We start from the raw sequence: 24,938 nt of genomic DNA, 5'->3' as shown, positions 1-24,938 counted from the left end.
TAAAAATTTACTTTTTATCTGTAATTAAAATCTGTAATGTATTTTTATTTGCTATACCTAGAAACCCCAATTTTATCAAAGAAAAAAATCTTGTGTGCGTGCGTGCGCATGGGCACGCGTACACACACACACACACACACACACACACACACACACACAGACTCCCTCCTCGTATGGGCCTGGGGCAATGGTTCAGTTGGTGAAATTCTAGCTTTCCGAGACTGAGCATCTCAGTTCTGAACTTACATAAAAAGGGCAGAGATAGTGCTGATGCTTATAATCTAAGGACCAGAGAAGTGGAAATAGACAGATTCCTGTATCTCGCTGATCAGCAAGCCTGGAGTAGTGGGTGAGTAAAGGTCAGTGGGAGGTGTCATGTCTCAAAAACAAAGCATGTAGTAGATGAGAAACAATAGCAAAGGACCACCAGAACACACACACACACACACACACACACACACACACACACACAAATTTACATAATAATTATTTTGTTACTATTATGCAAAACAAATCAAACCCGAAAGCAGCATAGGCATCTATTAAGGTGCCACAGGATCAGACCAGTCCAGGATCACATAGGGCCCGATTTATTGAGATAGAATGTGGGCCTGGGTGGCTCCCTAAGTGACGGCCAAAAGTGGGGTTTATATAGTAGTCAGAACATAAATGACTTTAACTTAAGCCAGAATGTACCTAGTTTATCTGAAGCTAGTATCAGGAATATCAGGCCTGTTACTGGGGCTGATGGAGCCAATGTCCAGTTGCAAAACTCCACCTACCATTCTCATGGTTTCCTTTATTTTTTAGCGAGCTTGGAGAATGTATGGGGACACAGGCCAGGGTTTTCACGGCTGGTGGTTAAGCCAAACAGCATCCATAAAAGGGACAAACTGAGGGCACATACAGCAGTGTGAATGAATCTCAGAAACACAATACTGAGTGAAAACTCCTTATTCAGAAGAATGCATGATGTGGAATTTGTGTGTGCGTGTGTGCATACATGTTATGGTCAAGTAACCAATTTATGTGCCATTCATCAGTGCCATCCACTTTGTCATTTGAGTCAAGGTCTCTCATTGACTCAAGGATTGTCACAGGAGCTAGGCTGGCTTGTCAGCAAGCCCCACTGCTGAGAACACACACACAGTGCCACCATTGGCAGTTTTCACACGGGTTCTGGGGACGGAACTCATGCCCAGATGTCTCAAACACATCACAAACTCAGCCATTCCCAAGCCCACGTGTGATTCTTACCCCCCGGAACTCCTAGAGTACAGAAACCATCTCCACTCTTCCGGTGGCGTTCAGAGCACCAGGGAAGAGTCCGTGGGCATGAGGTGGAAGACGTGGTGCTCTGTCTGAGGTGAGTCACACTCTGAGTCTGGATGAGGGCTGCCGTTGCACAGGCATAGGCACATTCCAAGATAAGTGCAGCGGTTCTTATAGGTCGGCGCATCACCCTGTGTGCAAACTTCACTGTGTAGAGAACAGCCACACACATTAGAGTTAGGTAAAGCACACACCAAGGTGTCTGCATGCCAAGCTTCTTTTGCAAAGAATAAAATAAAAATAATAAGACATATAGAGGCTAGATGGACAGGAGTGGTCTGAAATGGTACAGTCGTCGCTGTGGGTCTGGGCATCAGCGAACAGGTTTCCTCTCCCCGGCTCTTTTACAGCCTTTCAGGCTTTTGGAAAGATTTTGGCCCAAATGTTGGAAAAGGAGTCAGCAATTGCAAAGCCTTCACCTCTGTGAAAAGTTATAGAAATAAATCAGGAACTCCAAGGAGCCCTTTGTACATAGAATGTGTGGAGTGTGAGGACCTATGGGCAGAAGCATATATTCAACGCTTGGAGGCTTGTGTGAAATTGGGGGGATATGGTTTCTATTTGTGTGTACGGAACTGTAATTAGCTCTCATGTCAAACAAGTGGGCTAAAGATATCTTTGATCCCCTCTCATGCTCCTCATGAGGGTTGAAGTGGGCCCTACCCCACAATTACTTCCTGAGTGCTCTGCTCCCTGCTTGGAGGTGGTAAGTCTAGAATCTCACTTCTAGTCTCCCTTGGCTGGCTGAGTAAACATGGTGGTGCCATGGGGTACACCTCAGGAGTGTGCCTGCCTCAGGAGATGAACAGGGCCAAGCAATATTTTGGCTTCAACAAAGAAGGGGGAAATGATTTCTTTTTGCATGTGTTTGTGCATGTGTGCATGGGTAGGAACAGCTGTGTACAGGTGTGTGTGCGCCCGTGGTCATCGAGGCTAGAAGATGACATCAGGGATCTTCCTTGATTGTCTCCCCCCACACACACACACACACTTTATTTATTGATGCAGAATCCCTTGCTGAGTGCAGAGCTCATCAATTCAAGCTCGTGTAGTTAGCCAGCCTGCCTCAGGGGATCCCATCCCTGCCTCCTGAGTCCTGGGATCACAGGTGGCTGCCACACCTGCCTGAATTTTATGTGGATTCTGGGCATCCAAACTCAGATCCTCATGCTCTTGTGACAAATGTTTTATCCACTGAGCCATTTTACCAGCCTCAGAAAACGACTTTTTATGGAACTCAAGTGTGCCAAGTGCAAGCTTTATAAGCCAGAAAGTTACACTAATGCGACAGACTCTAACTGGGGAAATCAGCCAGAAACACTGCACTGAGATTTATTTTCATTATGCACCAAACCAAATGCCTGTGCTCATTAAACACTCTTGTGTGATAAATTATTTGGGGGCTCTGGGCACACATTCACTTCACTAGAACCGAGTCCTGACAACAGGGCTGTGGCAGTCCCGCTCTGAGGTCCCCTCTAGGGCTGACTCACCTCCAGAGAGGCCAGAACAGAGAGGAGGGGCTTCACGGGGCTCTGCTGGTCAGTCCTTGTACCCTTCTTTGCCTTTTCCTCCACAGCTGCATTCACAGGGTACAATACAGGCCACAAATGGTTTTTCATTGTGCCTCTCCCATCCACAGTGGCCAAATCTGTTGTATGGGGACTGGGTCACATGGACAGACATGGGTCACATGGGCATAGTATGTACATGAAAGCTATATTCTGCAAGGCTCCAGGGACTGACCTAACTGGGGTGGTGAGGGAATGAAGAAAGATAGACACACAGACACATGGACACAGAAAGGCTGGGGTCTAATGGTCTGAGCTCTCAGATGGAGAAGCCACAGCCCCCCACCCCCCAGAAGCTCAGTGTGTTTATTATAACCCCGGGGGAGGCAGGGTTATGCATACAGCTGAAGAGCTAAACAGGAAGCAGGTTTACCTATTCTCAGTAGGAGCAGATTCTGCAGGGGAGCAATCTTCAGGCCATAAACATCCACAAGGAGAAAGCTACTGTGGACATTTTCTGCACAGATTTATCAACATGCTCACTTGGACCAGGGAATGCTTTGCCATTCTTCTGAACCTCACCTGGTAAAGGCTTCACCACTCCCATGGGGCTGGGGCATCGGACCTTGGCATGGCTGTGCCCATGTCAACTGCACATGTTTACTCAGGACTTCACTCACTCCCTACACACGAACTCTGCTCACAGTACCATGGCCCCTCCTTTCTGCTCATCTCACCCACAATCTATCACAAGACTGCCATAGGGCACATGAACAGCATCTCCACCCAGTACCCCTGGACCCCCCTTCCTGCTCACCACAGATGGAGTATAGATGACTTCCTCACTGGAGGGGTGCTGGCTGTAAGTTGGCCTTAGATTCCAGTCATGACTCTGTCACTCACCACTGTCAACTTTACTGTGTGGAAAGAAGATTCTCATGCTATTGAAAGAGGGCAAAAGGAGGAAGAATGCAGAGAGCCGTAGTAGATACAAGTATAGCAGTGAGATCAAGATTTCAATAATGTAAACTACACAACTGAGGTCACTACCAAGCCCTTGCTGTGTACCAGTCACCCCCCACCCCACCCCGACAGACCTGCATTCATGATTTCTCTCATCCTCATAGCAGATCTATGAAAACTTCTTGGAGGAAGCTCTCTACCTATCCTCCGTGCACAGACTTATAGGTTAGTTTCCTGAAGCCTCTCTGTCTGAGGGGTGGGAAGGTGGCCATACCTGACTTATGGAGCCAGAACCAGGTTCATGTGCATAAGACCTTTTCTCTCCATACTTTGTTCTGCCCATTCAATGCCTTGGGCTCTCGGGTACAGGTCCTGCTCCAAGAAGGGAGAAACCGAGTGGGTTGATCTGACCTGGGATTCTGCTCAGGAAGCCTCTCATCACCCCCTCTACCACTGTCAGATAGCATTCAGCGTCCATCTGTATGGCTTCTTCAACTCCGAGAGAATTGTCCACAGCAATCAGGAACAAAAAACTTTGCTCTTAAAGAACAAGCAGCATGGTTGGTAGCCCGTGATATTTGCAAGTGTTCCAATATAATTTCCTACAAAAGGGAACATTCCATCCTGGAAGTGCAGTAGAGAAATGTTATCTCAGCATGTGAAAGCACTCATTGCCAAGTCAGATGACCTGAGTTTAATCCCAGGACCCACCTTGAGAAGGATTAGGAGGTGTGGTTTTGTTGGAGTAGGTGTGGCCTTGTTAGAGGAAGATTGTCTCTGGGGGTGGGCTTTCAGGTGTCAAAAGCCCAAGCCAGGCTCAGCATCCATCTCTTCCTACTGCCTGTGGATCTAGATATAGAACTCTCAGCTACTTCTCCAGCACCATATCTGCCTACATGCCACCATGCTCTCAGACAGAATGACAATCGACTAAACCTTTGAAAGTATAAGCAAGCTCCAATTAAATGTTTTCTTTTATAAAAATTACCATGGTCATGGTGTCTCTTCACAGTGAGGACAGTGACTAGGACACATACACACACAGTAAAAAAAGAAAGAAAGAAAGAAGGATCATCTATTTAAAATGTGACTCAGGCCAGACAGTGGTGGTGCACACCTTTAATCCCAGCACTCGGGAGGCAGAGGCAGGCAGATCTCTGTGAGTTCAAGGCTAGCCTCTTCTACAGAGTGACTTCCAGGACAGCTAAGACTACACAAAGAAACCCTGTCTCTAAAAACCAAAATAGATAGATAGATAGATAAATAGGTAAATAAATAAATAAATAAAATAAGTAAATAAATAAAGTGACTAAATATTGGCATCCATTGTTCACCTCAGTGGCTCTAGTTAATACATTTTAACTTTAATAATTTTATATTGAAGGAATTCATGCATTCTAGTGTGGATGACTGAGGCACTGGGTGCCAACTTTCCTATCAGCAGTCAACCCAACAGGTCAGACTTTGGTGGTAGGGCACTGGGGAATTCAGTTTACATTCATCTTCCTCTTTTAGCTGTTGTCTCATTTTTATTATGAAATATTGTAAACACAAGAGATTTTATGCAGAATCATATAATGAATACTGCCAGCTCTGGGAAGTTTTCATATGTTGTCTATTGGCTTCAGGCTTTTAAAAAGTGAAGTAATGTGAAGTCCTACAAAGGCTTCCAAGGGCATTCATGTCTCAGTCCATAATTAGAAACCCATGCGTGCAGTTTATGACAAGTGCCAACAAACAACCTTCTGGCTTCTCCAGGCTGGAAATGCAGCTCAGTCATAGAGCACTTGCCTAGCATGGATGAGGCACTAGATTCAATCACTGGCCTGGTGTGGGCATGTGTGTGTGTGTGTGTGTGTGTGTGTGTGTGTGTGTGTGTGTGAGAGAGAGAGAGAGAGAGAGAGAGAGAGAGAGAGAGAGAACCAATTTGCAGCATTGACATTAAACATGCAGTATGAGGTGGTAAGCATTATTATGCAACATGCCACACTCACCAAATAGAAAAACTTTGTAATTTAAATGTATCCACAGATGTACCAGGTAGAAATCTTTAAGCCTGTTGTTGTTGTAGACTAAAAGCCATTGAATTCTGACATTTGTCTACAGTTCAAACCAGCGGCTCTTGCCAATAAACTTTCACCTAAATAACTTTGTATTGAACAAATACATCACGGTTTATTTATGCTTTAAAAAAATCTTTCGAGCCACCATTTTTGGCACTGTATCTAGTGACTGTCTGTTCTCTGGCCCCAGATAAATTTATTAGGGGCACAATATTTTGGGGAACATAATACCACCATAAGAGGATTACACCATCAGTGAACAAAGAGGTATGATTGTATCTATCCAGTTTGCTTAATTTACAATAAACCGGTCTGCCCCGGAACTCCCATCTGGACCAGAGATGAGTGCCTGGGGTTTATAGCCAGAGAGGCAACTGCCCTTGGGACCCACCCCTGGACACAGGCCATCCCGGGAGGACCTGACCTACTTGGCCCCAGTTTCTGGACAATCGGCGGGCCCTGCAGGAAGGCTCCCCTTTTCCAAGACTGCAGGCAGACCCTGCAGTCTCCACACCCAGCCCCCACACCCATCTGCTGGAGAGCCCAGTCACTTCCAGAGAATCAGAGACCAGTACCCAGCTTCCATCCTGCCCTGGAACTCCCATCTGGACCAGAGACCAGAGGAACTCCCATCTGCATAAGAGGAGCTGCCATCTGGACAAAATAAGGAGACCCCAGGGACTTCCTGAGACTCAGAGTCCAGCCCCCCAGCTCCTATCCGGCCAGCACTCCCATCTGGCCCAGAGCTTCCATCTGGACCAGAGAGAGGCTCCCTAAATGTGTCAGCTCTCTCTGGACCAAGTACACTGATAAGACCAAGAACGAACCCAAGAGGAGATGGGCAGACGTCAAGGCAGAAATACATACAACAAAATAAAGAGCAACACAGCATCACCAGAACCTAGCCCTTCTCCAACAGCTAGACCTGAACATCACGGAATGGAAGAAGAAGAAGAAAACAACATTGTAAGTATCATCATGAAAAGGCTAGAGCCTTATATAGAAGAAATAAAAAATAAAGTAGAGGAACAGACAAACAGAAAATGGGAAGAACACTATAAAAAAACTAGAGGAAAAGGACAATTAAAGAGGAAGAAAACAATAAGTCCTTGAAAGAAAATCATGAAAAAGCAAGGGAGACAATCCAAGACCTGAAGAGGGAAATAGAAAAAATGAAGAAGACACTGGCAGAAGGAATGCTGGAAATAGAAAATCTGAGTAAACAAACAGGTACTTCAGAGGCAAGTATAACCAACAGAATGCAAGAGATGGAAGAGAGGATCTCTGGTGTTGAAGATACGGTAGAAGAAATACATTCATCAGTCAAAGAAAACAAACACCAAAACCAACAAAGTCATGACCCAAAATGTCCAAGAAATTTGGGACACCATGAACAGACCAAACCTACAAATAATAGGGATAGAGGAAGGAGAAGAATACCAACTCAAAGGCACAGAAAATATATTTAACAAGATCATAGAAGAAAACTTTCCCAACTTAAAGAAGGAAATGCCTATGAAGATACAAGAAGCCTATAGAACACCAAACAAATTAGACCCCCCAAAAAAGTCCCCTCGCCACATAATAATTAAACAACTAAACGTACAGAATAAAGAAAGAATATTAAGAGCAGCAAAGGAAAAGGGCCAAGTGACTTATAAAGGCAAACCCATCAGAATAACACCTGATTTCTCAATGGAGACTTTGAAAGCCAGAAGGATCGGGACAGATATAATGCAGACACTAAGAGACCATGGATGCCAGCCTAGACTAATATACCCAGCAAAACTTTCAATCATCATAGATGGAGTGAACAAGACCTTCCAAGACAAAACCAGATTTAAACAATACTTATCCTCGAACCCAGCCCTACAGAAAGCACTAGAAAGAAAATTCCAACCTAAGGAAGGTAGATACAACCATGAAAATGCAGGCAATAGATAACACCACAGCAATAAACCCCAAAGAAGAGAAGTATACACACACTACCACCAAAAAAATAAAAATAACAACAGGAGTGAACAATTACTGGTCATTAATATCCCTTAATATCAATGGACTTAATTCACCTATAAAAAGACACAGACTAACAGAATGGATACGAAAACAGGACCCATCTTTCTGCTGCATACAAGAAACACACCTCAAACTCAAAGACAGACACCTCCTAAGAATAAAAGGCTGGGAAAAGAGTTTCCAATCAAATGGTCTTAAGAAGCAAGCTGGTGTAGCCATCCTAATATCCAGCAAAATAGACTTCAAACTAAAATCAGTCAAAAGAGATGATGAAGGACATTACGTACTCATTGCAGGAAAGATCCACCAAGATGAAGTCCCAATTCTGAACATTTATGCCCCAAACACAAGGGCACCCACATATGTAAAAGAAACATTACTAAAGCTCAAATCACATATAAAACCCCACACATTAATAGTGGGAGACTTCAACACCCCACTTTCACCTCTGGACAGATCAGCCAAATTGAAACTTAACAGAGACATAATGGACTTAACAGATGTTATGGCTGAAATGGACTTAATCAATATCTACAGAACATTCCACCCAAACAAAAAAGAATATACCTTCTTCTCAGCACCCCATGGAACCTTCTCTAAAAATTGACCACATACTTGGCCACAAAGCAAATCTCAACAGATACAAAACAATTGGAATAACCTCCTGTGTTCTATCAGACCACCATGGTTTAAATTTCGATTTCAACAATAGAAAAAAACTACAGAAATCCTACAATCTCATGGAAACTGAATAATGCTCAACTGATGCTTAACTAATGCTTAACCAATGGGTTAAGGAATAAATAAAGAAAGAAATTAAAGACTTCCTAGAGATCAATGAAAATGAATACACCACATACCCAAACTTATGGGATACTATGAAAGCAGTGCTAAGAGGGAAATTCATAGCACTGAATGCCCACATAAAGGAGCTGGAGAAATCTCATGCTAGTGACTTGACAGCACACATGAAAGCCCTTGAACAAGAAGAAGCAAAGTCTCGCAGGAGGAAGAGATGCCAGGAAATTATCAAATTGAGAGCTGAAATTAATAAAATAGAAATAAAGAGAACAATACAAAGGATTAATGAAACAAAGAGTAGGTTCTTTGAGAAGATCAACAAGATAGACAAGCCCTTATCCAAACTAACCAAAAGACAGAGAGAGAGCATTGAAATTAACAAAATCAGAAATGAAAAGGGAGACGTAACAACAGACAATGTGGAAATCCAGAGAATCATCAGGTCATACTTCAAAAACCTCTATTCCACAAAACTGGAAAACCTAAAAGAAATGGATAGTTTTCTGGATAGGTACCACATACCTAAGTTAAATCAAGACCAGATAAACCATTTAAATAGTCCAATAACCCCTAAGGAAATAGAATCAGTCATTAAAAGTCTCCCAACCAAAAAAAAAAAAAAAAAAAAGCCCTGGACCAGATGGTTTCACTGCAGAATTCTACCAGATCTTCAAAGAAGACTTAATACCAATACTCTTTAAATTACTCCACATAATAGAAGCAGAAAGTATACTACCAAACTCCTTCTATGAGGCTACAATTACCCTGATTCCTAAACCAAACAAAGATGCAACAAAGAAAGAGAACTACAGACCGATCTCCCTCATGAACATTGATGCAAAAATACTCAATAAAATTCTGGCAAACAGACTCCAAGAACACATCAAAACAATTATCCACCATGATCAAGCAGGCTTCATCCCAGGGATGCAAGGGTGGTTCAACATATGAAAGTCCGTCAATGTAATACACCATATAAACAAACTCAAAGAAAAAAAACCACATGATCATCTCACTAGGCATTTGACAAAATCCAACACCCCTTCATGATAAAGGTCTTGGAGCGATCAGGAATGCAGGGAACATACCTAAACATAATAAAGGCAATCTACAGCAAGCCAACAGCCAACATCAAATTAAATGGAGAGAAACTCAAAGCAATACCACTAAAATCAGGAACAAGGCAAGGTTGTCCCCTCTCCCCATACTTATTCAATATAGTACTTGAAGTTCTAGCCAGAGCTATAAGACAACACAAAGAGATTAAGGGGATACAAATTGGAAAGGAAGAAGTCAAGCTCTTCCTATTTGCAGATGACATGATAGTGTTCATGAGTGACCACAAAAATTCAACCAAGGAGCTGATACAGCTAATAAATACCTTCAGCAACATAGCAAGATACAAGATCAACTCAAAAAAATCAGTAGCCCTCCTATATACAATAGACAAACAGGCTGAGAAGTAAATCAGAGATACATCACCCTTTACAATAGCCACAAATGATATCTAACTAAGCATGTGAAGGACCTATATGACAAAAACTTTAAGTCCCTGAAAAAAGAAATTGAAGATGTCAGAAAGTGGAAAGATCTCCCATGCTCATGGATAGGCAGGACTAACATAGTAAAAATGGTGATCTTACCAAAAGCAATCTACAGATTCAACGCAATCCCCATCAAATTACCAACACAATTCTTCACAGATCTGGAAAGAATAATACTCAACTTCATATGGAAAAACAAAAAACCCAGGATAGCCAAAAGATTCCTGTACAATAAAACAACCTCTGGAGGCATCATGATCCCCAACCTCAAGCTATACTGTAGAACTTCCATAATAAAAACAGCTTCGTACTGGCATAAAAACCGATATGTGGACCAATGGAGTCAAATTGAAGTCCCTGACATTAACCTGCACACCTATGAACATATAATTTTTGACAAAGAAGCCAAAAATGTACAATGGAAAAAAGAAAGCATCTTGAATAAATGGTGCTGGCATAACTGGATGTCAATGTGTAGAAGGCTGCAAATACATCCATATCTGTCACCGTGCACAAAACTTAAGTCCAAGTGGATCAAAGACCTCAACATAAATCCAGTTACTCTGAATCTGATAGAAGAGAAAATAGGAAGTACTCTTGAACGCATTGGCACCAGAGATCACTTTCTAAATATAACACCAGTAGCACAGACACTGAGAGAAACAATCTATCAATGGGACCTGTTGATACTGAGAAGCTTTTGCAGAGCAAAGGACACGGTCAACAAGATAAAGTGACAGCCTACAGAATGGGTAAAGGTCTTCACCAACCCCACATCTGACAGAGGGCTGATATCCAGAATATATAAAGAACTCAAGAAATTAGACATCAAAATGCCCAACAGTCCAATTAAGAAATGGGCTATAGAACTAAACAGAGAATTCTCCACAGAGGAAGTTCAAATGGCTGAAAGACATTTAAGGAAATGCTCAACATCCCTAATTATCCGGGAAATGCAAATCAAAATGAGTCTGAGATACCACCTTACACCTGTCAGAATGGCTAAGATCAAAAACACAGAAGACAGCTTATGTTGGAGAGGATGTGGAGCAAGGGGAACTCTCCTCCACTGCTGGTGGAAATGGAAGTTTGTACAGCCATTTTGGAAATCAATATGGTGCTTCTATCTCCCCCAAGACCCAGCTATAGCACTCTTGGGCATATACCCAAGGAATGCTCAATCACACCACAAGGGCATTTGCTCAGCTATGTTCATATCTGCATTGTTTATAATAGCCAGAACCTGGAATCAACTTAGATGCCCTTCAACTGAAGAATGGATAAAGAAAATATGGTACATATACACAATGGAGTACTACTCTACAGAGAAAAACAATGACATCATGAGGTTTGCAGGCAAATGGATGGATCTAGAAAAAATCATCCTGAGTGAGGTAACCCAGACTCAGAAGGACAAACATGGTATGTACTCACTCATAGGAGGATACTAGATGTGAAACAAAAATGACTAGACTGCTACACAACTTCAGGGAGGCTACCTAGAAAATGGGACCCTAGGAAAGACACAGGGATCACCCAGTGACAGAGAAATGGATGAGATCTACATGAACAACCTGGACAACAGTGGGAGTAATGAAGGGCAAGATTTGAGGGTAAGAAAGCTAAGAGGAGCAGGAGATCCCAGCTGTATCAAGAACAGAAAGGAAGAACAAGGAATAACAGACCATGATAAATGATGACCACATGAGAACAGGAATAGGCAGAGTGCTGGAGGGTTCCCCAGAAATCCACAATGATATATCCTCTTTAGACTGCTGGCAATGGTCGAGAGAAAGCCTGATCTGACCTAGTCTGGTGATCAGATGACTAAACACCCTTACAGTCATCTTGGAACTCTCATCCAATAACTGATGGAAGTGGATGCAGAGATCCTCAGCCAGGCCCCAGGTGGAGCTCCAGGTGTCTAATGGTCGAGAAAGAGGAGGGACTGCAAGAGCGTGAATGTTTGAATCCAAGATTGCAAAAAGCACAGGGACAAATAGCCAATTGAAAGAAAGCACATGAATTATGAACCAATGGCTGTGGAGCCCCTAGCTAGATCAGGCCCTCTGGATAAGTGAGACAATTGAATAGCTTGATCTGTTTGGGAGGCATCCAGGCAGTGGGACCGGGACCTGTTCCTTAGTGCATGAGCTGGCTGTTTGGAACCTTGGGCTTACACAGGAACACATGCTCAGCCTGGAAGGAGAGGACAGGACCTGCCTGTACTGAATCCACCAGGTTTAAATGAATCCCCAGGGGAGTCTTTGTCCTGGAGGAGATGGGAATGTAGGGGAGGGGATGGGAGGAAGGTGGGAGTGGGGGCGGGAGGGGGAAAGACAGGGGAACCCATGGCTGATGTATAAAATTAAAACGCATAATAAAAAAACAATAAAACATATATAAATAAAAAATTTACAATAAAAAAATCTTGCTATTGCATTGATTTATGTATGGGGTACATGTCAGCCATAGTACATGTAGAAATCAGAAGACAGCATGTGTCAATTTCTCCTTCCATCAAGTGTGTCCTGGAGATCAAACTCATGTGGTCAGGTGGTCAAGGTGGCAGGAGCCCTCACATGATGAGCCATCCTACCAGTCTTATGTATGCCTTTTAATGTTGATGAGCACTTAGAGTATACCTAATTACCCTATTATGGTACATATCACAAAGATCTGTGTGTTAAGCCTTGGACCACAGCCCAGATGCTCCTGGGAGACGGCAGAACCTTCAAGAAGTGGAGCCTGTGGGAGAAGTCAGGCCAGCTAGGGGGTGGTGTCCTCAAAGGAGACACCAGTATACTAGTATTCTCCCGCTCCCCTTCTCTTCCTTCACCCCAAGAGGTGGGAAGCTTGCCCTCAACACACACCATCCTGACATTCTCATTCCATTGCTGATTTTCTCACTATTTTCCTTTTCCTGGCTTTCCTCTCCAGGGTCTCTCCTGAACCCATCTACTTCCCTTTGTCCCATGTCAGGACAGTGATGGCTACCACTAGTAAACATTGGAAATCATCGTCTGGTATGTTCCTGTTTCAGTATCTCTGAGTTCCATGGTTGAGGAGTAGTGATCGTTTGGACAAACCCTGTTCCCCTCATGTTTTCGGTCTCTTGTGCTTTTGGATTGTGATGTGCACATCTGTGGTATGGCATACCTCTTCCAGCATCGTTAGGGAATCTCACATCACTGAACAGTCCTTGTCCTTTTTGTCTCTCCTCCTTCCTCTGGTCCCACTCCAGCAGGTCACTCAGAGGTGGCTGTTAGCCTGCCATTTCACCAGAACTCTAAAGACACTTAGAAAGGTGACTCACTACACAGCTTTCCGTTTAGAAGAAGAGAAGAAAAAAAAAAACATGTTTGAGATATCAGTTCTTTACTGTTTATGAGGACTTTGTTACCAACATGTTGCTAAAGTAGGAAAAATTTACTAGAATATAAGGCATTTAAATTATACTGTTAATATGTATTAAAATAATTATGTATTTGCTAGTATTTTTTATTATATTTGTGTGTGTGTGTGTGTGTGTGTGTGTGTGTGTGTGTGTATGTGTGTGTGTGTAGGCAGCATAGTGTATCTGTAGAGGTCAGAGGACAAGACGCAAGTGTTGGTTTTCTCCTTCCATGGTATGAATCCTCAGGATCAAACGTGGGTCCTCAGGCTTGTCAGCAAGAGCCTTTACCTGATACTCTGTCTCACTGACCCCATTTGCTTAAATACTGAATAATGTTACATTGTAAGTATAATCCACATATGCATTTGCATATCAATGGATACTTGGGTTTTTCTACTATCTTGGGGAAAGAAATTCTGTTGGCTTCTGCAACATGGATAAAACTGCAGGGTATTGTGTCAACTGAAGTAAGTCAGTTGAAGGACAAGTAGAGCAGTAGTCCATGCATATCAGGGTTCTGAACTCATCAAATTCATAGAGGCAGAGAATAGAACAGTAGCCACCAAGGGGTGGTGGTTCCAAAGGGGGAAATGCGTGTTTGCTTAGTTGGTACAAAGTCTTAGTTATATGAGATGATGAACAAGTTCTGGATACGATCAGAGGAGAGCTTGTATTGGTTCCCTTTCTCATCGTTGTGGTAAAATGTCTAAGAAAACAACTTCCAGGAGGAATAGCTCATTTGGGCATGTGATTGGAGGGTGGATCCTGCCACAACAGGGAAGTCATGGGGACAAGAGTTCAAGCCAGCTGGTCACATTGAATATTCATTCAAGAATGAGAGAGGGATGGATGCTGGTGCTCAGCTCACTTTCTCCTTTTTATTCAGTCCAGGACCCCAGCCCAAGGGACAGTGCTGCCCACAGCTAGATCTTCCCATCTCGATCACTGTAATCAAGATAATCCCTTAGAAGGACACAGGCTTGCCCAGAGATGTGTCTCTAAGGTCCTTCTGGGTCCTAGGAAGTTGACACTCAATATCAACTATCACAGTTGTCTATGGACAAGAAGGATCTGCACACAAACTTCTTAGGACAGTTGGCTTTACATTGGACATTTTTACCACGTGCACACGAAGGAGCATGGATTGACTTTGGAAGTGATAGGGATGTTCACCTGGGTTATTTGGTGACTTCTTGTGAGTATGTATAATGCCAAACCCATCAAACTGTACCCACCAATTGTGAATGTTTCTGCATATCATTTACACTACAGTGAAGCTAACTAACAGCTTCTATCAGTTTATTATCTGGGGTTTCTTTTTTGGGAGAAGTAACTTGATTACACAGATATCTCTGTAAGAAATTTTCCTTACAATTTTGGATCTGTTATTTACTTCCCATAAACCCACTAAAGCTTGTTTTGGTTAACTGAAGACTATGGCATTTAATGATACAAAGTTGAGACTTCTTAAGTCTTCCTGAATACATTTTCTTTCTGTTTTGCCCTCCAGGAAGCTTCTTTATCTACTATAGTACTTTCAATACAAAACAATATTTTGTTGATATTTACATTGCTATGCTTTTTTTAAAGAACCAATAATTCATTTTGTTTTAACTCTGTGTGTATGAGTGAGTGTCTGCATGTGCCTGAGGAAGCCAGAAGCACCAGATCCCCCTGGAGCTGGAGTTACCAGCAGTTGTGAGTCTCCCACGGGTGCTGGAAGAGCAGACACTGAGTCTTATGCTATCCTAACTGCTGAGAGAACTTCTCAGCCCTGCTATGCTGGTTTTTATTAAGAGTTTGTGTGACTATTTTTTCCCATGAGTTTCTTATTAGCCTTTCTTTGTCCTCCTTTTTTATGTATATTCATCTTATAAACAATATAGAACTCCATTCTGTTTTGGTACATAATTTAAGAACAATTATTCTATAAATATAAAGTCATACTAATTGATTCATATTTTCTTTGAGTGTTGGTGGGTTTTCTGTTTTTGTTTGTTTTAGTTTTGGTTTAGCACTGTTTGCATGCCTATTTGATTCTGGGATGTTTTTCCTGACATTTCTGAGACTCTTGCTTTGTCTCTTAACTTATACTCTGATATACTATCCTCTCCCTTCAGCTAATGCTGGCCGCTCATCCACTCCTCATAGGTGGGACACCTTCCATTCTGATTGGCCAGCCAGAGCTGGAGAGAGTGAGCACAATCTCAGCCTTAACTTACTCCTGCAGAAAAGCATGTAGGTTAGGCTTGATGGAGACAGATCACAGCCTGCAGCCATTGGAACATAGAAGTGTATATTCTGCCCACGGCCAATGCTTCTGAGCCTACCTGAAGTTGGAGTCCGTCTGGGGAGCTCATTTCTTCATTGGCCACAGCACCTCTGCTTTATCACTCAGGATACCTGGACTGTATGTTATAACTTAATCTATCTGCATGTCTTAAATGTAAGTAAGTTACAAAAACCAAAATCTGTCAATGTAGAAACTTCTACTTTTTTTTTCAGAAAGCATTCATGGGAAATGAAATTATCCTAAATTATTGCAACATCAACTTTCCTTTTTCTTCGAGGTTCAAAGCTCATAGTACTTCAGTTCATTTTGTTTGACTCCCCTCTCAATGCTCTACTCCCTGCTCACTCTTCCTAGGATGAGCAGGAAATGCTGAAGCAAAAGCCAGTGAAGAGATTTTGGTGATAAGCTGCAATGGTTTCAGTTCCAAGAAACACAAGCCCAACTTGTCTTCAATCCCAGGAATTTTGTGCATTTTTTGCTTAGCCACTTGTGTTGGGAGCCATCTGGGGAGGACTCCAGCTCCTTCGGGTGTGCTGGCATTTTGAGCTCATGTTAGACATTTCCCATCTCCACATGACTGCCTGGTGTCAATCAGTCACTTCTCGTCTCCACATGGCTGCCTCTTGCTCATCACTTTTCATCTCCACATGACTGCCTCATATCAATCACTTCCCATCTCCACATGGCTGCCTCATGTTCATCATTTCTTCTCTCCACATGGCTGCCTCATATCAGTCATTTCTCCTCTCCGTAAAGCTGCTTCATATTCATCACATCTCATCTCTACGTAGCTACCACATGTTCATCACTCCCCATCTCCACATAGCTACTACATCTTCATTACTTCTGGTCTCCACTGCCTGCCTTATGTTAATCCATTTTCCTCTCCATGCAGATGCCACATGTTCATCACTTCCTACCTCCATGTGGCTGCCACAGTTCCAGGTACATCTCCATCCCATAATCCCAAGTATCCAAGTGGTACATGGAGAAGAGAAAAAGTTTCTTCTCTTTCATTGGAAAACAACAACTTCCCCCAGAAGTTTCCATGGAGGTTTCCTCTCACCCTCATACCTCATTGGACAGAGTGCAGTCACACGACTGAGCCTGGCTACAAGAGAGGCCAAATGGGAGCACAGCTAGCAGAGCTCTGGTACTCAACATTCACTGCTCAAAATAAAATTTTTCCGATGGGCTTTGACTTTTGTTTTTAATTTTAAATTAGTGTGTGTGTGTGTGTGTGTGTGTGTGTGTGTGTGTGTGAAAGACAGAGACAGAGACAGAGAGGTGGGGGAGAGGAAGAGGGAGAGAGAGTGCATGTGAGCATTTGGAGGCTGAAGGTGTCTTCTTCGGTTGTTTTTTTATCTTAGTTTTTGAAACTTTCACCAGAACGCTAGGGCAGCAAGCACCAGTGAGTCTCCTGTTTCCGCCTCCCCTGGTACTGGGATTGTAGGCACACACAGTCATGCCAGGCCTCTACATGGGTGCTGGGAATTGAACCAAGGTCCTCACACTTATGCTGCAACCACTTCACCAACCAAGACACCTCCCCAACTGTGGCTGTGTGTTAAGAAGACACCCAACAGAGAACTATCATGTTCTAACAACTCCCACACCATTTCCCGGTACCTCGGCTTCAATTCCTTCTTTCCTCTTCATGGTTAATGTCTTAACTATCTTAACTACCAAATCTACAGTTCACTCTTTCGTTCTTTTCAGCCTCTTTGCTTGAGTAAAACTGCTGTTCTCTAGGTCACCTATCTATGCACGACAGTAAAGTCACTTGGCACTTGTCTGTCAACGGAATTCCCTGACAGTGTGTCCTGATGACTGTGAGGCAAAAGAGTCTTCTGGTGGACAGGAAAGCATGCGCAAGGAAAGGGTGTGAGCCCGTGAGGGGAATGTGAGGAACAGGGAGTGGGCAGGACATATGTGCTTGCTTGATTTGATGATGGGTGACACATTGGAAGAAAGGTGACTAAGAGGCTTTGAACAGCCAAATAGACATCTGGACTTCAGCCACATAAGAAAGCATATGAGCTTTGGAATAAGAGCACAGCATACCTACACCTATAGAGCACATGAAGGCAGGGCTAAGAGGCAAGTTCAGAGTATGAAGTCTCAAAAAGAAGAAGGAAAAGAAAAACTAGATTGACCTCAATGACACACTTGAAAATTCTAGAAAAACAAGGAATAAAATCATACTCCAAAAGAGTAGAAGAGTAGATAGGAAGAAATAAGCAAACTAAGGACTAAAAATAAGTGAAATGGGAAAAACACAAGGAGTCAATGAAAAGAAGTTTCATTCCATTAGACCTAGAAAGGGCCTTTAACAAAATCCAACATCCCTTCATAATAAAAGCCCTGAAGAGACTAGGGATACAAGGGACATACCTCAACATAACACAGGCAACCTACAGCAAGCCCACAGCCAGTATCATCCTTAAGCAGAGAGAAACCCAAAACACTTCCACTAAAATCAAGAACAAGAGAAGGATGTCCACTCCTATACTTTATCAGTATAGGACTTGAAGTCTTAGATAGAGCAATAAGGCAACTAAAGGATATAAAAGAGATACAAACAGAAAAGGAAAAATGTTAAGGCATTGTTTTTTGCAGATGATATGTTTTTGTACATAAAAGACCCTAAAAACTCCACCAGGAAACTTTTACAGCTGATAAACACTTTCAGCAAAGTCGCAGGATACAGAATGAACGATAAAAATCAATAGACTTCCTATACATAAATGACAAACATGCTGAGAAAGCAATCAAGAAAATAATACCTTTCACAATAGCCTCAAAAAATAACTCTAACCAAGCAAGTGACAGACTGGTATAATAAAAACATAAGACACTGATGAAAACTAAAAATAAAACTGGGCTGTGCCAGTGGGTAAAATGCTTGCCAACTAGTACAAGGACCTGAATTTGGGTCCTCAGAACACATACAAAGGTGGGTGACCCAGTGCGTATCTGCAATCACATTGATTCTCTGGTGAGATAAAAGGCAGAAATAGTGGAATCCCTGAACACCATCCTTACCTGTACAGCAATGATTTGACTCAGTCTCACCTAAGGTTGGAGGGAAGGGTCAATAGTCAAGGTTTTCCTCTGACCTTCACATATGCATCATGGCAGACACACAAAGGAGCACACATAAACACAGAGGGGGCAGGGGAGGGAGAGAGAAGGAGATGGAGAAGGAGAGACAGAAAGAGAGAGGGGGAGAAGAAGAAGGAGAGACAGAGAGAGAGAAAGAGGTAAATATATATAATTAATCTCTAACCACCCACCTTGATCTCCAAAAGAAAAGTTTATAAGGAAATCACTACATGTGCTGGCTAGTTTTACGTCAACTTGACACAAGCTAGAATCATCTGAAAGGACAGAACCTCAATTGAGAAATTACCTTCATAAGATTGATCTGTAGGCAAGCCTGTAGAGCATTTTCTTGATTAGTGATTGATGGGGGAGAGCCTGGCCCATTGTGGATGGGGACATCTCTGGGCTGGTGTTCCTGCATTCTATAAGAAAGCAGACTAAGCACATCACTTGGAGCAAGCCAGTGAGCAGCACTCCTTATGGCCTCTGCCTCAGCTCCTGCCTCCAGGTTCCTGCCTGGTTTGGTTCCTGCCTTGGCTTCCCTTAATGGACTATGATTCAGGATACAAACACTTTCCTCCCCAAGCTTCATTTGGTCATGGTGTTTCATCACAGCAATAGTAACCCTAACTAAAACATTGTGTAAAAAAAAAACAAAATTGGAGGAATTCTCTCACCAGTGGACTTGGAGACTGCCTTTAGAACATCAGTAGTAGTTAAGGCAGTGTTATGTTGGAGGAAGACAGAATAATGGTTTGTTAGAACAAATAGAGAGCACTGAAATAGACCTATACAATCAAATGATGTTTGTCAAAGAAACAAAGACAATTTAATACTGAAAGAAAAAGTCTTTCACCAAGTGATGCTAGGACATACTAAAGTCCGTGTGAGCTCAGTACCGTCAAATGGACTTCCCGCATCTCAATAAAGTGAATTCAAAACACATTATACCTCAAATGCAAAATACACACTACAAAACTTCTAGAATATACTGTAGGACAAATCCACAGACCTGGCAGTTGGCTTTTTGGCACAACAGCAAGAACACTATTCATTGAAGAAGGAAATTGGTAAAGCTGACTTCTGTAGAATCAAAACTCTGAGATAATTCTAGGCAGATGTTAGTGAAATGCTTGCCAATCAAGCATGAGCACATATGTTGATCCCAGCATCCATGTGAAAAGCCAGGAGTGATGGCACATGCGTAGAGAGGTGGATGCCTGGGGCATACTGGCCAACAAGCCTAGCCCAACATATGATGAATTCCAGGCTGGAATCCTGTCCAGAAAGGCAAAGTGGATGGTACCAGAGAAATGATATCCAAGACTGACTTTGGCCTCCATATATGCATGCACACTCTCGAACACACACACACACACACACACACACACACACACACACACACACACCACACACACACACACACACACACACACTGCAGAGTCCAGAAGAGGTCACTAGATCCCCTCCCTACACCCAGAGTTACAGGCAGTTGTCAGTCTCCCGATGTGAGTGCTGGGGACCAAACTTGGGTCCTCTGCAAGAGCAGCAAACACAGCTAAAGGCCAAGCCATCCTCCAGCTTCTACAGAAAACTCTCAAAAGTCAATAGGAGGAAGACAAATGGCCCAATCCCAAAAGAGAGAAAATGAACTAAAATGTTTGAACAGATTCTTTACACATGAAGCCATCAGAAGCTGGTTAATATCACATATCATCAGGAAATCACAAGTGAAAATAATAGCAATAAAACTATTTTTTCAGTACTGCCATGGTGAATAAATAACTATGCATTTGTCAAAATATATTACTGTACCACACAAAGATGGAGCCCTAATGTGAGCCATAGATCATATTCAATAATAATATATCAACATCTGTTCATGAAATTTAATGAATGTACCCTGCTAATGTGAAATGTGCTAACAGAAGAAACAAGAGAGAAGAGGGTATATGTGAATTCTTTGTACTATCTATTTAGTTTTTCAGGAGATGTAAAGTTTATCTAGAAACAAGGTCCATTAACTTACAAATACTATCATTAGCACCCTAACATGATGTGTGTTTCTAGATCTGATGTTGCTGTCTTCTGGCTGTTGTGTTGTATCATCATTTGTGTGAGTGTGTGATTGTGTCTGTGTATGTGTGTTGTTTTCTTGTAGGTGCTTGTGAAGGCTCGAGTTCAACACCGTGTGCCTTCCTCAGTAGCTATCCTTTGTCTTGAGACAAGTCCTCCCACTGGCCTTGGGACTCATCAGATCAGCTAGACTGGCTGGCCAGTGGATGCCAGAGATTCCCCTGTCTCTGTGTCCTCAGCATCAGAGTTACAAATGTGTCCCACGGTGCCTGACTTTCATGTGGCTGCTAGGAATCTGAACTCAGGTCCTCAGGCTTGCCCAGCAGGCACTTGACCATTGAGCCTTCTTCCTGGCTCCTTCATCATTTTCTTCACCTGTGTTTCATCAGCAAGAGCACAATACCTCTGGGAAATGTTGATCTTGCTTTGCTTGCATTCTCTGAACACCTGTTAAAGGTCCGAGTTGCCAAATGCACAGTCAGAACTTGAACGTAATTTAGCAACAGTAAAAGTTTGCAAGCAGCTCATATTCTTCTTGGATAAAAGATACTTTCGCTTTATGCTAGACAGAATTTTTGAGTTATTTCCTACCCAGTGAACATTTTATTGCAGCTCATTGAGCTGAACTTTCTGAGGACTCACTGAATTAATGTGTGTAGGAATATTATTTTTAAGAGAATCCATGGTCAATTCTAAATCATGAGCTCCACTCTGGCATTGCAGACAAGAAAATGAAAGCTCTGGGAGCACAGCATTTGATCCCTAGAACAGCGGGATGCCTTTTTCTAGTGCCTGAGTGTTTCCGTGTGCTGTAGGCAATTCTTTAATAAACTATACTCGGGAGTAGAGGGAATACTAGGTCTGAAGGTGCCTTTCGGGTCATGCAGTTCATCTTCCACATCCCCAACATTATTAAACTCACCAAATTACACCTCTCACCCTTTTAAACCCAGCTTGTGCCTTTGCAGTTTCCCATGTCTTCACAAAACCTCTGCTTTCTGGTGTAGACACAGATCTCACTTGCCAGGCTTTCTTGTGATGTGGCTGGAGTCTAGACACCAGGCCATGAACAGAGGCCACTTGAGTTACTTCCAGGATCAACCCTTGCAAAGCCCACATGGCTGTGCACACTTTAATGCCCAGAACCCATGTTTAGTTATTCTGTTTTGTTGGAATTTTTTTTAGAGCTTGGTGGGGTAAGATGTGCTTGTAATCTCAGAGCTGAGGAAGCAGAGGTAGACTCGAGGGGCTTGCCAGCCAGGCAGCCTTGCTGTTTGGTGAATTCCAAAACAGTGAAAGACCTTGTTTAAAAGACCAAAACAAAAACCAAAACCAAAAACAAAACAAAAACAAAAAACAAAAGAACAACAACAACAAAAACAAAGTGGACAGCATCTGAGGAAAGTTCTGGGGAGTCAGGGAAGGTGCCCAGCTCACTATATGTGCAGGATCTCCAGCTGAAGGTTAGCAGAGAGTGTGAAAACTGGAGAGAAAGAAGCCAGGTCTCCCATGGGCCTTGGTGGGCGTAGCTATCACAGGGAGGGCCTCACAGGTTGGCCTTGCACTGCCTGCTAGGCAGACTCCCAAGGCTCAAGCACTCACCAAGATGTGTTGGAGAGATCTTCCACTGTAGCCCTGCTTAGAAGAAAAGGACAACAGTAGAGGGAAGATGTCATTATACCCAGGCTCTTCAACAACTGAGACACAGTGACTGGTCTTAATCTCAAGTTAGGAAGCACAAGAAAACAAGCTAAGAGAAAAAAGCTAGCAATGGAATAAGGACACAGGGGAAAAAAATGCCAAGAAACACTGATTATTAACATATCAAGACAGGAGATAACAGGGTTTCAGAAAAGTTCGCCAGAGAGCTGGAATGCTTCGAGAAGAATATAATGGGAATTCTAGAACTCACACTTACAAAACCAAGGTAACAATCTACTGGTTCACAGGAGATCGGACAAAACCAGACATGAAGTAGCAAAAACTGGGAGAGCTTGAATAGAATAGGCTCTACTTACCTCTCTCCTTAAATATTTGCAAGAAAGACTAAAACACACATAAAACAGTGCTTAAAACTATATATATATAGACTCTAAGGCTGGGGAAATGACTTAACTCATAAAGTTCTTGCTGCACAAACAAGCTTGGGCCCCGGAACCCACATGAAAAGCCAGGAGTGGTTGCATGCACTTGTGACTCCAGCACGGGGTGGCTGAGATGGGAGGATTCCCAAGCCCGCTGGCTGGTCAGCCTCACTGAATCTAGAAGTTTCAGGTCAGTGAGAAACCCTGTCTGAAAACTCTGAAGAATGGCAGCTGAGATTGAATCCAGGCCTCTGTGTACACCAGCATAAGCATACTGCCCCGCCCCCCATAAAGATACCAAAAGTTCATCTAAGTAGAGGCCGTGAGTGGGGGGACGAAAGAATTAGACAAGGAGTGGATATGTTTCTCCCAAACAGAAGGGATACAGGACACAACAGGCTAGTCTACCATAGTCACGGTGAATCTCAGTGCAGAAGATTTCTATTGCAGTTATTAAAAACCACCACAATGGGGCTGGAGATTTGGCTCAGTGGTAGAGCACTTACCTAGCAAGCGCAAGGCCCTGGGTTCAGTCCTCAGCTCCAACCAACAAAACAAAACAAAACACACCACAGTAACAGTGGCTTCAAAGATTATATATGTTGGCTGAGGGTTGACGAAAGCATTTGCTGCCAAGCCAAACAACCTGACTTTGATCCCCAGACCACATGGTTAAAAGGAAAAGAATGGACTCCCACAAGCTTTTCTCTTGCCCATATGCTCTCACATAAACAAATAAATACATGTGAAAGTTTTTGTTTGTTTGTTTTTTGAAGATCACCATCTTTTTGTTCTGTGGGTTAGAGGTTCTCATTCCTCTGATCAGTCTGAAAAGACTGAAATCAGGATGTCAGCCAGCTAGGCTGCTGGCTAACCCTTCTTGGGAGAATATCCTTCCAGATCACTTGACGGCAAACAGAGAATGGTTCCATGAAGTTGCAGAGCTGAGGTCTCTGCTTTCTATGGGCTCTCAGCTGAGATGTTCTTTTATGATGGCTGATAGTGATTGCCAACTTAAGAGGACCCAGAATCTCCTAGAAGAGAAATATCTTTGGGTGTCTGTGAGGGAGTTTCTCTGTTGGATTAATTAAGGTAGGAAGATGTACCCCAAATGTGGATGTCAGCATTCCATGGTCTATAGTCATGGACTGAATAAAGAAGAGATCTTGAGTTGAGCACTTTGCATCCAGCTCTCTGCTTCCTGGCTTCCCTGACTACAGATGCAATGTGACCAGCTCCCTCATGCTGCTGTCCCTAGGACTTCCAGGCCATAATGGACTATTCCCTCAAACCATGAGCCAAATAAACCCCTCCTTTCTCCAGCTGCACTTATCAATTGTCAGAGCAATAAGTGACCAATACATCTTTCAGTCCTGAAAGAGCACTCACAACCACCCTCTAATGTGTTTTTCAGCCTAGAGCCAGTAATTGCCCTCTAGTTTTCCTTACATCTCAAATGTCTCTGTGATTATACAAGGCACAGTTTTGCTATTCTGTCAGCATTCTTTTATAATCACAAAGATACCATTTGTTCTAATAGCCTAAAACTGGAAAATTACCACTAAGGCCTCTCTGTGAACATCCTCCATGCACACATGTCTGCATTCTGTTCCATGGAATTTCGGCTTTCTCTTAGGGAGTGTAGGAATTTTCTGAAATTCTCCTTCACTTCAGCACTGTCCATATTTAACAATCTCTTCAGAATAGCCAAAGATTTTTCTATGTGCTCATAAGGTTCTTGCGGATTCCACCA

This window comes from Onychomys torridus, chromosome 18, assembly GCF_903995425.1.
Source record: "Onychomys torridus chromosome 18, mOncTor1.1, whole genome shotgun sequence".
NCBI lineage: Eukaryota > Metazoa > Chordata > Mammalia > Rodentia > Cricetidae > Onychomys > Onychomys torridus.
This window is presented reverse-complemented; position numbering follows the sequence as displayed.